Consider the following 12,798-nt stretch of genomic DNA (forward strand, 5'->3'; position numbering starts at 1 on the left):
GAGGGAGAGAGGGAGATAGATAGAAACATCAATGATGAGAGAGTCATTGATCGGCTGCCTCCTGCACGCCCCCAACTGGGGATCGAGCCCGCAACCCCGGCATGTGCCCTGACCGGGAACCAAACCCCGTCGATGCTCAACCGCTGAGCCACGCCCAGCCGGGCTACTCTGATCTTCTTAATGAAGTGATTAAAGCACCTTCCAAGATCACATTTCAAGAAAATTCTTTGTAGAACGTTCTTTTTGGCAGGATTATCATCCTTTGAGTTAGACATGGTTTTCTCTCATTCTAGCATTTTAACTTAAATTAAATTCTCTGCTGAATTTTCCCAACACCAGGAATTGCTAGGAATTAAATTTCAAGAACAATGACAGAGGTAGATTCAGTCAATGCAAGCTGCACCCTTAGGCCAGAAATACCTTCAAAGACTGAGAGAATCCTAACCCAGGAGCCTGGGATTTGTGGTTGAGCAGAATTAGGTAAACTGCCCTGAACTGCTTTTTTTTTAATGTGGAATTAGTGTAGTGTTTTTTTTAAATTAAACTTATTGGGGTGACATTGTTTAATAAGATCATATAGGTTTCAAGTATACATTTCTATGATACATGATCTGTGCATTGCATTGTGTGCCCACCACCCAAAGTTAAATCATCCTCTGTCACCATATATTTGGCCCCCTTTACCCTTTACCCACCCCCAACCCCCTTCCCTCTGGTAATCATCATACTGTTATCTGCGTCTATGAGTTTCAATTTTATATTCCACATATGAGTGAAGTCATATGGTCCTTAGATTTTTCTGACTGACTTATTTCACTTAGCATAATATTCTCAAGGTCCATCCATGTTGTCACAAATGTCAGTATTTCATATTTTCTTATGCCTGAGAAGTATTCCATAGTATATATGTACCACATCTTCTTTATCCAGTCATCTATCAAAGGACACTTTGGTTGTCTCCATGTTTTAGCCACTGTGAATAATGCTGCAATGAACATAGGGGTGCATATATCTTTGTGAGAAAATGTTTTCAAGTTTTTTGGGTAGATACCCAGAAGAGGGATTGCTGGGTCACAATTTTTGAGGAGCCTCCATACTGTTTTCATAGTGGCTGTACCAGCTCACATTCCCACCAGTGGTGAATGAGGGTTCCTTTTTCTCCACAACCTCCCCAACACTTGTTATTTCTTGTTTTATTGATAATAGCCACTCTAACAGGTGTGAGGTGGGACCTCATTGTGGTTTTGATTTGCATTTCCCTTATACCTAGTGAAGTTGAACATCTTTTCGTATACAGTATCTGTTGGTCATTTGCACATCTTCTTGGGAAAAGTGTCTGTTCAGGTCCTTTACCCATTTTTAATTGGATTATTTGTGTTTTTTGCTGTTGAGTTGTATGAATTCTTTACATATTTTCAATATTAGCCCCTTATTGGAGGTATTATTTGCACATATCTTTTCCCATTTCACTGGTTGTGGAAAAATTACTTCTGTTACAACCCATGTAGCTTAAAATTTTTATGTATTATGGAAGCCATATGTTTAACTTTGTAAGAAACTGCTAAACTTTTCTAAGTGGCTGTAGCATTGTGCATTACTGGACTGGCTTTTAACTCAGCATATTTTAATTGTCTTTGTTTATTGTTTGTTTATAAACCAAATTCTACGTTTGGAGCTCTGTTCTGCATCCTGTAATTTTTCTGAGAGCCTGCTTCTCTGTCTCATAGACACATGCATGGGCACACCCACCAGAGCCAAGCAAAATCCCTCAAACATCTCTGCCCTTGATTTGGGGTCTTACAGTCAGGCTAAGCAGTGGGGAAAATAGCAGTGTATTGAATTTAGCGAATGAGTATAATTGACTATTTTTACTTATGTGATTAGCTTTCTTTTCAAAGTCAGCCCTAGGACAAAGAACAAAATCTCCTTCTGGACAAACAAACAAAATAGCCAATAAATCTATATGAAAGCGGAAGATGGCCTGAAGCAGCTTGGTCTTCAGTGACCCTTAAAATAATACCAGAGAAGGGGCTATCTATCTCCTTTTCAAGGAGAAAGAAAACAAAACAAGAAAAGAATTCTCCCTTGGGAGAAAATACTTGCTAACTACATGTTTCACCAGTTTAGAAAATGCCTGCATAGCTGATTGTCAGTTCCCTGAAAAACCTTGCAGGCTCTGCAGACATGAAAAAGAATATTGAACTGACAAGCATTCGCCGCAAAGCAAAAGAATGGATTCCTTATGTTTTAAGAAATGCTTGTTTCTTTGTATAATAAATAATAAATATAATGATTTCAACCATAGTCTCTTACAATAACAAGTCTTTTCTCTAGGAGAAAAGGTAAAATGAGAATAGATAAGTTAACACCTGAAAATTGATAAGAGCTTTTTGAAGCTTTTTTCTTTTAAATCCAATTTGCAAGTTTGATTTGTTACACTATTTAAAAAACAAACAAAAAACTAGATGAGAATGACTGAGGAGGAAGAAGAATTCTCAGAAGAATTAGCAAAACTGACACCCTATCTCGTACTCTTTACCTTTAGCTTGCTCTTTACTTCTAGTTCTGTTAAAAAGGATCATTGTTTTATGTTATTTAAGAAGCTACGATCTTCCCTAAGCCAACAGTAACGTACTAATAAAAATTACTGTTGCTAATAAGAGAAATCAGGATTACCCCAAATTTTCAATTCTTATCCAAGAATAAAAAGATGCCTGTCTATTCTTATTTGGTATCTTTTAAAGAGTCACTTAAATTATTATAGAAATAACCTTAATGATACAATCACATTAGACTTATCCACAATAAGAAAACTGCCTTGAAAAATGTCCTTGGTGTACATTTTAGGCATGGTGGCTAATTGTCCCTCTCACTAGCTTTGGGCCATTTGTTCTTTGTCAGGAGGGGTAACATAACTCCCACAAGTTGCACATGTGCTTTGGGTTTTCTGTGAGTGGGATGAGTTTGACTTGACCCAGTTCTACTCATCAAGCTCTTATGACCAATGTTAGGTATTTACAGAATTCAATTACAATTCAATTACAAATTTTATAGACATCACCAACAAATAAGTTAAACTTTCTATTTAAAATCATATTGTATATATTACACCTAGAAATTCTTCTGAATTCAGATGATATTCAAGTCAGAATTTAGAAATGTGTTTTGGGGCACTTGCCCCTCCTTCAGCTATCTTTGCTCAGAACATACCCATGTTTGTAGCTGCTGTGGGCTTATTATTGCCTCATGACCTCATCAGAGCCCAGTCCCAGCCCCACCACCAGATTATTGGATGAAATTGGACACTTGACTAAAGGAAGTTAATCTATTGGCTGAACAATAACCATATGATCCATCTCTGGAGGATTTGAACCAAGAAGCAAAATGACTATTGGAAAATGGTGCAGGAATCCAGCACTAAAAGCTTGTACAGAGGTATAGCCAGATTTGGGGCGATAGCAAGTCAGAGCTGCTCACACAGACATTATGGAAGATTGTAGAATATGAGTGAGCAGAGGAAGGTCATCTACAGAAAGTAAAATAAAACAGACAAATAGAGAAATCAGAGATGAGAGACCACACAGAAAGAGAAAAAGAAAGAAGAGAGAAGGTAGAATTTAATCCTGATGTTGCAATTTTTTCCATTTTGAAGGAGTTTGGGCTATATTTTGTTTCCAGATTTCTAGATCATAGATGACTTTAGGATTATTCATCAAGTTCTTTTGAAATGGGTATATTAATCAAACATAATTGTTAGGAATTAATCATAAAGTGTCTTGAATTTTGAATTTTTTTCTCCTGCTTCCCCATTGCATTATATTTGGAGTAGGAGAGTTCTTTACTGTCCAGTTTGAAATATCTTTTCTGCTCATTTTTATATAATGTAACATCCTGTGGTCAATTTAAATAGTAAACAAAGGTCTTGAATCTTGGTATTTAGAAGGTCCAGTTCCAAGTTAGGGACAAAGCTTCCAATTTCACTCAAAATTTTATAGCCACTTCCAGGGGGGTGGGGGAAGCTGATTCTTCTCCATGGGTCTCCCATGTTTCTGCATATCTTGCTAGAGAGGCACTGACTTTCCTTAGTTCTGGACTATCTTTTCAAGGATCTTTGTCTAGTGAACAGACTTAAAAGACAGATATGGTGTCTCTCTCAAGAGGAAAGAGCAGACTGATTGCTGTCCAATATAATAAAGATAATGTCTCCTGCTGGAGAAAAGGACAGGCATGTTTACTGCCCAATAGGAAATATTCAGGTTCCTTAAATTTCGAGCTCCTCTCCTGTAATCTACTACATGTGCAGGTGAAACCCAGCCCTGTTTGCATCACCCTGTGGGAACTGAGGCTCAGGGAACTATCATAAAAGTACCACTGCCGTGAACAGGAAATTGTTTTTGCCTCTGGCTGAAGTCGTTTGTCTCCTACCAGCATCCAATGACCTATAGCAGGCTAACTGGCAAGTAGGATAAACTCTCAGGCCCTTCACAGTTTGGATACTTCTTCCCTCCAGGTAGGAACTTCTACCCTGGGGGAGGTATGGAGGTAGCCTTTTCATAAATGCTCTCTACCTCCTCTTCTACTCACTGGCTACTTTCTGATGCCTAAAGGGTTCAAGGAGTGGCCAGTGGGAGGGTAGAGAGACAAAGGAAAAGAAAGAACTTACTTATTGGGGGGGGCAGGGATGTTGATCACACTCTGCTGACCCTGATTGTGAAGGGAGGAGCGCACCTAATAGGAATAGGGCCATAGCTGTTTAACGATTACTCACCTTACTAACTATAGATAAGAAGTTTTCCTACAGACCCTGGGAAACTGGAAGATGTTCTGCAAGAAGCAAAACACAGCAGTAAAAAGATGAGACACCTTGGGGCCTGGATGGGTCCATTGCTCAGAAAAGAAAATGCATTTTGAGAACAGACAAGGACAGGATATACTTTGATTTGGTTGCTGTGCCTGGAGCCTGAACTCCCTCCGGAGTTTACCTCAGGAATGCTGACTATTCAAAGTCCTAGGACCTGGAGGAACTGGGTTTTAATGCCATTGAAAGTTAACTACCTTGGTATCAGACTTTCAAGATCCTGGAAGGAGACACAGGGACCACAGACCCTGCAGCCATCCTTCCACACACACATCCCCTTTCCCCCTTGCATGCAGCCCTACGTAACCAGCCAGGGAAGGACAGCGCAGATTTTATGTGGACAATTCCCATTGCTCTCCCATTTGCCATAATCAGGGAAGGACAGTGCAAATTTTATGTGGACAATTCCCATTGCTCTCCCATTTGCCAGCAATAATGGAATAAATGCTCATATTTGATTCAACCATGTCTCTGCTTAATTGGCTGAAGTAATGACAGGCAGCCCAGACCCATTGTGTCTGGTTATCACTGTGAAAGCTGGATCCTCCCCATCTGGGAGCCTGATATATTATTTTTGTGTGCATTACTTTTATGGGTTCTTTAAAAAACCCATTGCTAGAGGTGTCTCTTCTCTCGTGAGTTGCCTGGAATCAGCTCATGGGTGTCTGAGACACGAAAGTTGAGAGCTTCTTGGTGCCTGGGGGGCTGTACCCCACAAAATGAATATATTAAGTCACATCATAAGTGCTATGGGTCTCTTTTGGATTACCATGAGAAAAGGAAAGAGGAAGGTCGAGAGGCTCATGAAAGTTCGAAGAAGGGAAAAAAGATTATCGGTTTGAAGGCTAAGATCTACCATAAACAGCGCCATGCTGAGAAAATACAAATGAAAAAGACTATCAAGATGCAAGAAAAGGGAAACATCAAACAAAAGAATGATGCAAGGACTCCACAGGCACAGTACCTGCATGTCTACTGGACAGAGAAGGAGAGTCCCCAGCTAAAGTACTTTCCAATAGGATTAAACAAAAACGAAGAGAGAAAGCGGGAAATGGGAAGTCCCTCTGCCCAAAGTTCTTGCCCATGGAGAAACAGGTACTAATAGTTATTCAAACAGGAAAGAAAAAGAAGAAAGTGTGGAAGACGATGGTTACTAAAGTCTGCTTCGTTGGAGTTGGCTTTACTTGAAAAACACCTAAATACGAAAGACTCATTAGACCAATGGACTTACATTTCAGGAAGGCCCGTGTAACACATCCTGAACAGAGAGACACCTTCCGCTTGCCAATACTTGGTGTAAAGAACAATCCCTCATCCCCACTTTATACAACTTTGGGTGTTACTACCAAAGGTACTGTCATTGAGGTAGACATGAGCGAATTGAGCCTTGTGACACAAGGAGGCAAGGTTATTTGGGGAAAATATGCCCAGATTACCAACAATCTTAAAAATGATCGATGCATAAATGCAGTCTTACTGGTTTGACAGCAGTTTCATACAAGTAACTCCTTATAATTATTGAAAACTATGCACCAAGCAGGAAAACTCCTTTACTGTGATGTTTCTGAGTGCTATCAAACAGCTTACATACCTGCAGTCATCAAGAAAACTATTTATTCTATTGTAAAGAACTTGAAAATAGCCCAGTTTTACCCCCCCCCCCCCCAAAAAAGAATGCATCACTAGACTGCTCTTCCTGAAGTTCCTCTAATTCAGATGAGTGCATCTCTCAGCAGGATGACACCACTATTTCTTTCTCCGCCCCAAAGAATTCTGTGGCGCATCCTTAGCCTCCGTCTGCTGCAATCCTGTCTCCGGTTCCGATGGCCCTATTGAACAGAACCTAACCCAATATCGCACTGCCTCTCTTATGTGTATGGTTCACCCCTGATCCTCAGGAGACACCCAGGCATCTTAACGTGGCAAACCTGAGGAGTGCAGACTAACAACAAACCAACACAGGTCAGTTCATACACCAGTGGTCAGTGTCCTCCTGCTCTTGGAGTTAATCCTGCTGAAACCATATTTCCTAGGCTTGAATGGAGGCTCAGAAACCTTCAACCTCTATTCTTTGTGGGTTGAGAGGAACAACGCATGTAGCACAGCTCTAAGAAATACTTTTCACAAATTCTGGCTTCTTAATTTTCAACACCTTAAACTTTATATCCTCTAGTGTTTGGATTTTTAATTTTAGTTACTGTCATATTTGCAGACTCATCTTTTCACTTGAGCCAGTGTTAGTGGGTTTCTGATAACCAAATGATCTTTAAAAAAGCAAATCAACTCTGATAACTTAATATATATTTTTCTGCCTCCACAAACAGTAGGATTTATTTTGAGATGACGCCCCAGGCACTTTAACATGGGCTTTCATGTGTATGGGGTTTTGTTTTTTTAAAAATATTTTTATTGATTTTTAGAGAGAGAGGAAAGCAGAGGGAGAGAGAAAGAGAAACACTGATGTGAGAACAGAACATCAATCAGCTGCCTCCTGCACATCTCCACCTGGGATTGAGCCCACAATCCAGGCATGTGCCCTGAACAGGACTGGAACCAGCAACCTTTTGGTGCACAGAACAATGCCCAATCAACTGAGCCACACTGGCCAAAGCTCATGTGTTTGTTCTTAATTTTGTAAAATGGCGTGTTGATTTAAAAAAAAAAAAGTTGTATGTATCTAAATAATAAAATGTATAAATTGTATGCCAATAAACTAGATAACCTAGATGAAAAGAATAAATTCCTAGAAAGACACAAATTATTGAAACTGACTAAAGAACAAATAAAAAATCTAAAATGACCTTTAATAGGTAATGAGATTAAATTAGTAATAAAAAAAAACCACCTCACCAGAAATAAAAGCCCAGAACCAGTTGGCTTCACTGGTGAATTCTACCAAACTTTAAAAAATTAATTAACACCAATTTTTTATAAATTCTTCCCAAAAATAGAAGAGGGAACACTTCCTAACTCCTTCTATGAGGCCAGGATTACCCTGATACCAAAATCAAAGATATCACAAGAGAAAAAAAACACAGACCAATATCCCCTATGAATGTAGATGCTAAAATTCTTATCAAATCACTAGGAAACTCAGTCCAGCAATATATCAACAGAATTATACACCACGACTGTACTAAGTGTGCCTTTTTATCCCTAATGCTTTGACATCTGAGGCCTTGCTGACTCTGGGGCTGTCCTTCCCAGAGTTAGCCAAATTCTAGAGAGAGTAAACAACTCACCTGTTAGTGCTCCGTTCATATACAAACCAACCAATCCAGGGCCCATACCTCAACCATCTCCTTTAACAGGCTCTCATCAGGCTCTCATTCTCTGGGCCACTATTCCCCTACCCTAAATATTCCCAGCCAGGTAACAGACAGCTAACAGTACACCCCAGAGCCCACCAAAACTATTCAAACTAGCCAGCCCTAAACCTGCTTACCATGCCTTGTCCGTTTCCTCCCATGGAAACCACAATAAAGAGTCTTGCCCACATTTTCCCTTTGCTCTCTCTATCTCCTGACTGACCATAGTGCTTCCCCCTTGTGCCTCTCCCGGCCCTACCCCCATGGCATAACATTCCCCCTCTTCTTGGAAACTGTGAGTTAAAAATTACATTTTCAATGGCAACAGTCTCCTGATCTGTTGGCCTCACCACCCCTGAATAATAATAACACCTACATTTAAAAATAATGACACGTATTGGTAGTTACAAAATAGTCATGGGGTTGTAAAGTACAGCATAGGGAATATACTCAATAATTTTGTAATAACTATGTATGTTGGGTACTGAAAATATCAATGGGAAAACTTTGTAAAGTATATGATTATCTAACCACTATCTTATACACCTGAAACTAACATAAAGTAATATTGAATGCAAACTGTAATTGAAAAATAAAAATTTTTAAAAATTAATAATAATAAAAATAATGACAAGTAAAACGTATCCCAGAAATGTAAGGTTGGTTCAACATACAAAAATTAATCAATGCAATCTACCATATTAGTAGAATAAAGAACAAAAATTACATTATTATGTCAATAGTCATTAAAAATGCATTTGACAAAATCCAACACCCTTTCATCATAAAAGCAGCCAACATGGAAGAGAAGATAGTTCTCTCAACCTGATAAAGGGCATCTACAAAAAACCCACAGCCAACATTATACTTAAGAGTGAAAGATTGAAAACATTCTCCCTAAGATCAGTGACAAGACAAGAATGTTCAGTTTTAACACTTCTGTTCAGCATTATACCAGAGATTCTGGACAAGGAAATTAGGCAAGATTAAGAAATAAAATTCATCACATTGAAAAAGAAGTAAAACTATCTCCATTTGCAAATTATATGATGTTCTCTATAGAAAACCCCAAGAAATCCACAAAAACTATTAAGCTAATAATAATTTAGCAAAATTGCAGGTTTCAAGATCAATATATAAAGGTTAAATGTATTTTTATACACTAACAATAAATAATCCAAAAATTAAATCAATAAAACAATTCAATTTACAGTAGCATCAAAAAAAATTAAAATAGTTATAAATAAATTTAACAAAATAAGTGCAATATTTGTACATGTTGAAAGAAATTAAGAAGACCTAAGAAAGCAGAAAGACATCCATGTTCACAGACTGGAAAACATAATTTTGTTCAGATGACAATGCCACCCAAGTTGTTCTATAGATTCAGTGAAATCTCTCTTAAAATCCCACCTGTTTTTTTTCACAGGTGGGATTCACACAGAAATGCAGGAACCCAGAAGAGTCAAAACAATCCTTAAGCCCCGCTGGCATGGCTCAGGGGTTGAGCATCGACATATGATCCAGGAGATCACTGTTTGATTCCCAGTCAGAGCACATGCCTGGGTTGCAGGCTCAATCCTCAGCAGGGGGCATGCAGGAGGCAGCCAATCAATGACTCTCTCATCATTGATGCTTCTCTCTCTCCCTCTCCTTTCCTCTCTCTGAAGTCAATAAAGACATATTTTTAAAAAACAAAACAAAACAAAAATAACCCAATCCTTAAAAAGGAAAACAAAGTTGGAGGACTTGCATATCATGATTTCAAAACTTACTACAAAGCTAAAATAAGCACAACTATGTGGTACTAGAAAAAAGCATAGGCATGGAGATCAATGGACTAGAACTGAGAGTCCAAAAAGAAATCCGTATATTTGTGGGGATTTGATTTTTGACCAGGGTGCCCAGAAAGCTCAATGGAGGAAAGAATAGTCTTCAACAAATGATGCTGGGATAACTAGATATCTACACACACATACAAAGAATTTGAACCCCTACCTCACACCATAATCAAACATTAACTTAAATAATATATCAAAACCTAAATATAAAAACATTAGGAAAAAATATGTGTAAATCTTCATGACCTTCTTTCTATTAGGCAATGGTTTCTTAGATATAACACTAAAAGCACAAATAACAAAAGAAAAAAGTAGATAAATTGAACTTAATCAAAATGTAAAACTTTGTGCTTCAAAGGGCACTATCAAGAAAATAAAAAGAATAGAAAAATATTTGCAAATCCTCTATTTCATAAGGATCTGATATTCAAAAATAACACAATATAACAACAATAAAAAACAAATAACCCAATTTAGAATGAGTAACAAATTTGAGTAGACATTCCTACAAAGATATACAAATGGCCAATAGAGCACTGAAAACATGATGGATACCATTAGTAATTAAAGAAAAGCAAATTAAAACCACAGTGAGATACATGTTCTTGGTTGGGAAGACTTAATAGCATATGAAGATCACCCTTCTACAAATAATATTAAATTAAAGATTTTTTCAATTAAAATTTCATCAGAGTTTTGTTATGGTTATTTAATTTTGACTTGGAAATTGAATAAATTTGATTTAAACTTTATATAGAGGATGAAGTCCAAGAAAAGTGAAAGAAAATACGAAAAGACAACCAGTGACAGGGACTTTCTTTAAGAAATATCAGAACACACCATAAAGTCATTATAATTAAAACAATACAGCATTAGCATAGAACTGACAAACACATCAGTGACACCAGCTAGCATATATTTCCCATCCTCCCTTGTAATTAGTGGTAGCTATGCATCTGAGCTCTGGCTTATGAAATGAGAATGAAAATGCTATTTACCGCCTCCAAGTTTGACTCATAAAAATCTTACATGCCTGATTCCCCATGTATTTTTCCACTTCTGGCTAACTGGGATAGTAATGACTACCCAGGCAGGCTTAGAAGCCTCATGCTAAAGATGGAGAGGCCACAAGATGGGAAATGGAGATTAGCAAATGTGCTATATAATGAAGTAATGTGATCTTCCTTACACCTGTAATCCCAGCAAGACAGACATCATTTGTTTTCAAGTAGCACTAAAAAAATTAAGTATACATTGATATCTGCAAATTAAGTATGGCAATCAATCAACTATGCTAACCTTCCTCAATTCCTCCTTGCAAACTTTTCCATGCAGCTATGCTAAAATAATAGCCCAGCTGGCGTGATTCAGTGGTTGAGCGTCTACCTATGAACCAGGAGGAGGCTCAGCCTCGATCCCCAGGGGAGGGCGTGCAAGAGGCAGCCAATCAATGACTCTCCCTCATCATTGATGTTTCTATCTCTCTTTCCCTCTCCTTTCCTCTCTGAAATCAATAAAAATATTTTTTTAAAAAGTAAAATAATATAGGTGTATCTAGCATTACCCCTATAGGCTCAAGCGGCCATAAAATCTACACCAAAGGGGAATAAAATTAGAAGCAAATAATATTTAATTTGTCAGTGTTTTTGAGATTTCTCAAGTTTAGTACATGATCAGAGCTTTGACCATAGCAAGAACAAGATGTCATATGTATCCTTTGATCCAAGATTTAAGTTAAGTGGTTTGGATTTATATACAGAAACTAAATCCATAAATGCACAAATACATGCTGATTCCATTTGGAGGGACACCTTCTGCAGTATCTCTTTGTCAACAAAAACTGGTTGGAGACTTTTTTCAGAACCACTCTTCAAATTACTTAATACATTGAAGTCTATTATACTAACAAAGTATTTGCTGAAAGAGTGCCTCAGAACACTGAATGCTGATTTGGCAAAAATCCTCCCAATTAGAATCCCTTTGTGGAAGCCAAAATATGCCAAGTAAGGGAGCATTTGATTATTAGAGACTCACTGGAACAAAGTGTGCTGGCATTTATTCCTATTTCAAAAACTACCTTAAAAATAAGCATGGAATCATGTCATGCTTTTTCTATGAAAGTACATAAGGCAAAATAAGAACATTTAGTACCTCACTGCAGAACAGGCAGGAGAGAAACAAGAGACTGAGGCCCTCTGGGCAGGGCATTGTCTCTCTTCAATAATATAATTCTGGGAATCTCGCAAGAGAGCCTACAAAAAAGGCACAGACGACAGACTGACAGATCTCAGAGGGAAGGGGTGGAGGATGGGAAGATATTAACCAAAGAACTTATATGCATATATGCATAGCCCATGGACACAGACAATAGTTCAGTGAAGGCCCAGGGAGGGGCAGGAGGCCAATGGTGGGGGTGGGACAGAGGGAGGGGGGAGGGGGACAGCTCTAATACCCTCAACAATAAAAATAAATGTTTTTTAAAAAGCATAGAACTTTCCTCTGAAGCAGTACCCAGTGCATTGACTGACATGTAATATTCAATCTTTTTTGAGTGAATGAATGAGTGGTTCTCCAATTGCATTTTCTACCACTCACCCTTTCACCTTACAATCCAGTCACACTGGTTTCTTTTGGCCTTTCTTGTTCCTATCGCAGGGCCTTTGCACTTGCAGACTTCTCCACCAAAAATCTGTCTTCAATTTTCCCACAGGTGTCTACTCATTATTTCAAGTTTCTAAGTTTCCTTCCCTGGCTACTTTATCCAAAGGAACCCCACCTTCCAGATTCACGT

General features: G+C 38.2%; 1 pseudogene across 1 annotated transcript; it reads left to right on the plus strand.

Moving 5' to 3' along the window:
* Positions 1 to 2,471: 2,471 nt before the first annotated feature.
* Positions 2,472 to 6,343, plus strand: LOC308552528 (ribosome biogenesis protein NSA2 homolog pseudogene; annotated as a pseudogene). Its single transcript has 2 exons — positions 2,472 to 2,528; positions 5,478 to 6,343. The product of its transcript is annotated as a ribosome biogenesis protein NSA2 homolog pseudogene (transcript).
* Positions 6,344 to 12,798: the final 6,455 nt, after the last annotated feature.

Source organism: Miniopterus schreibersii, assembly GCF_964146895.1.
Source record: "Miniopterus schreibersii genome assembly, chromosome: 2".
NCBI lineage: Eukaryota > Metazoa > Chordata > Mammalia > Chiroptera > Miniopteridae > Miniopterus > Miniopterus schreibersii.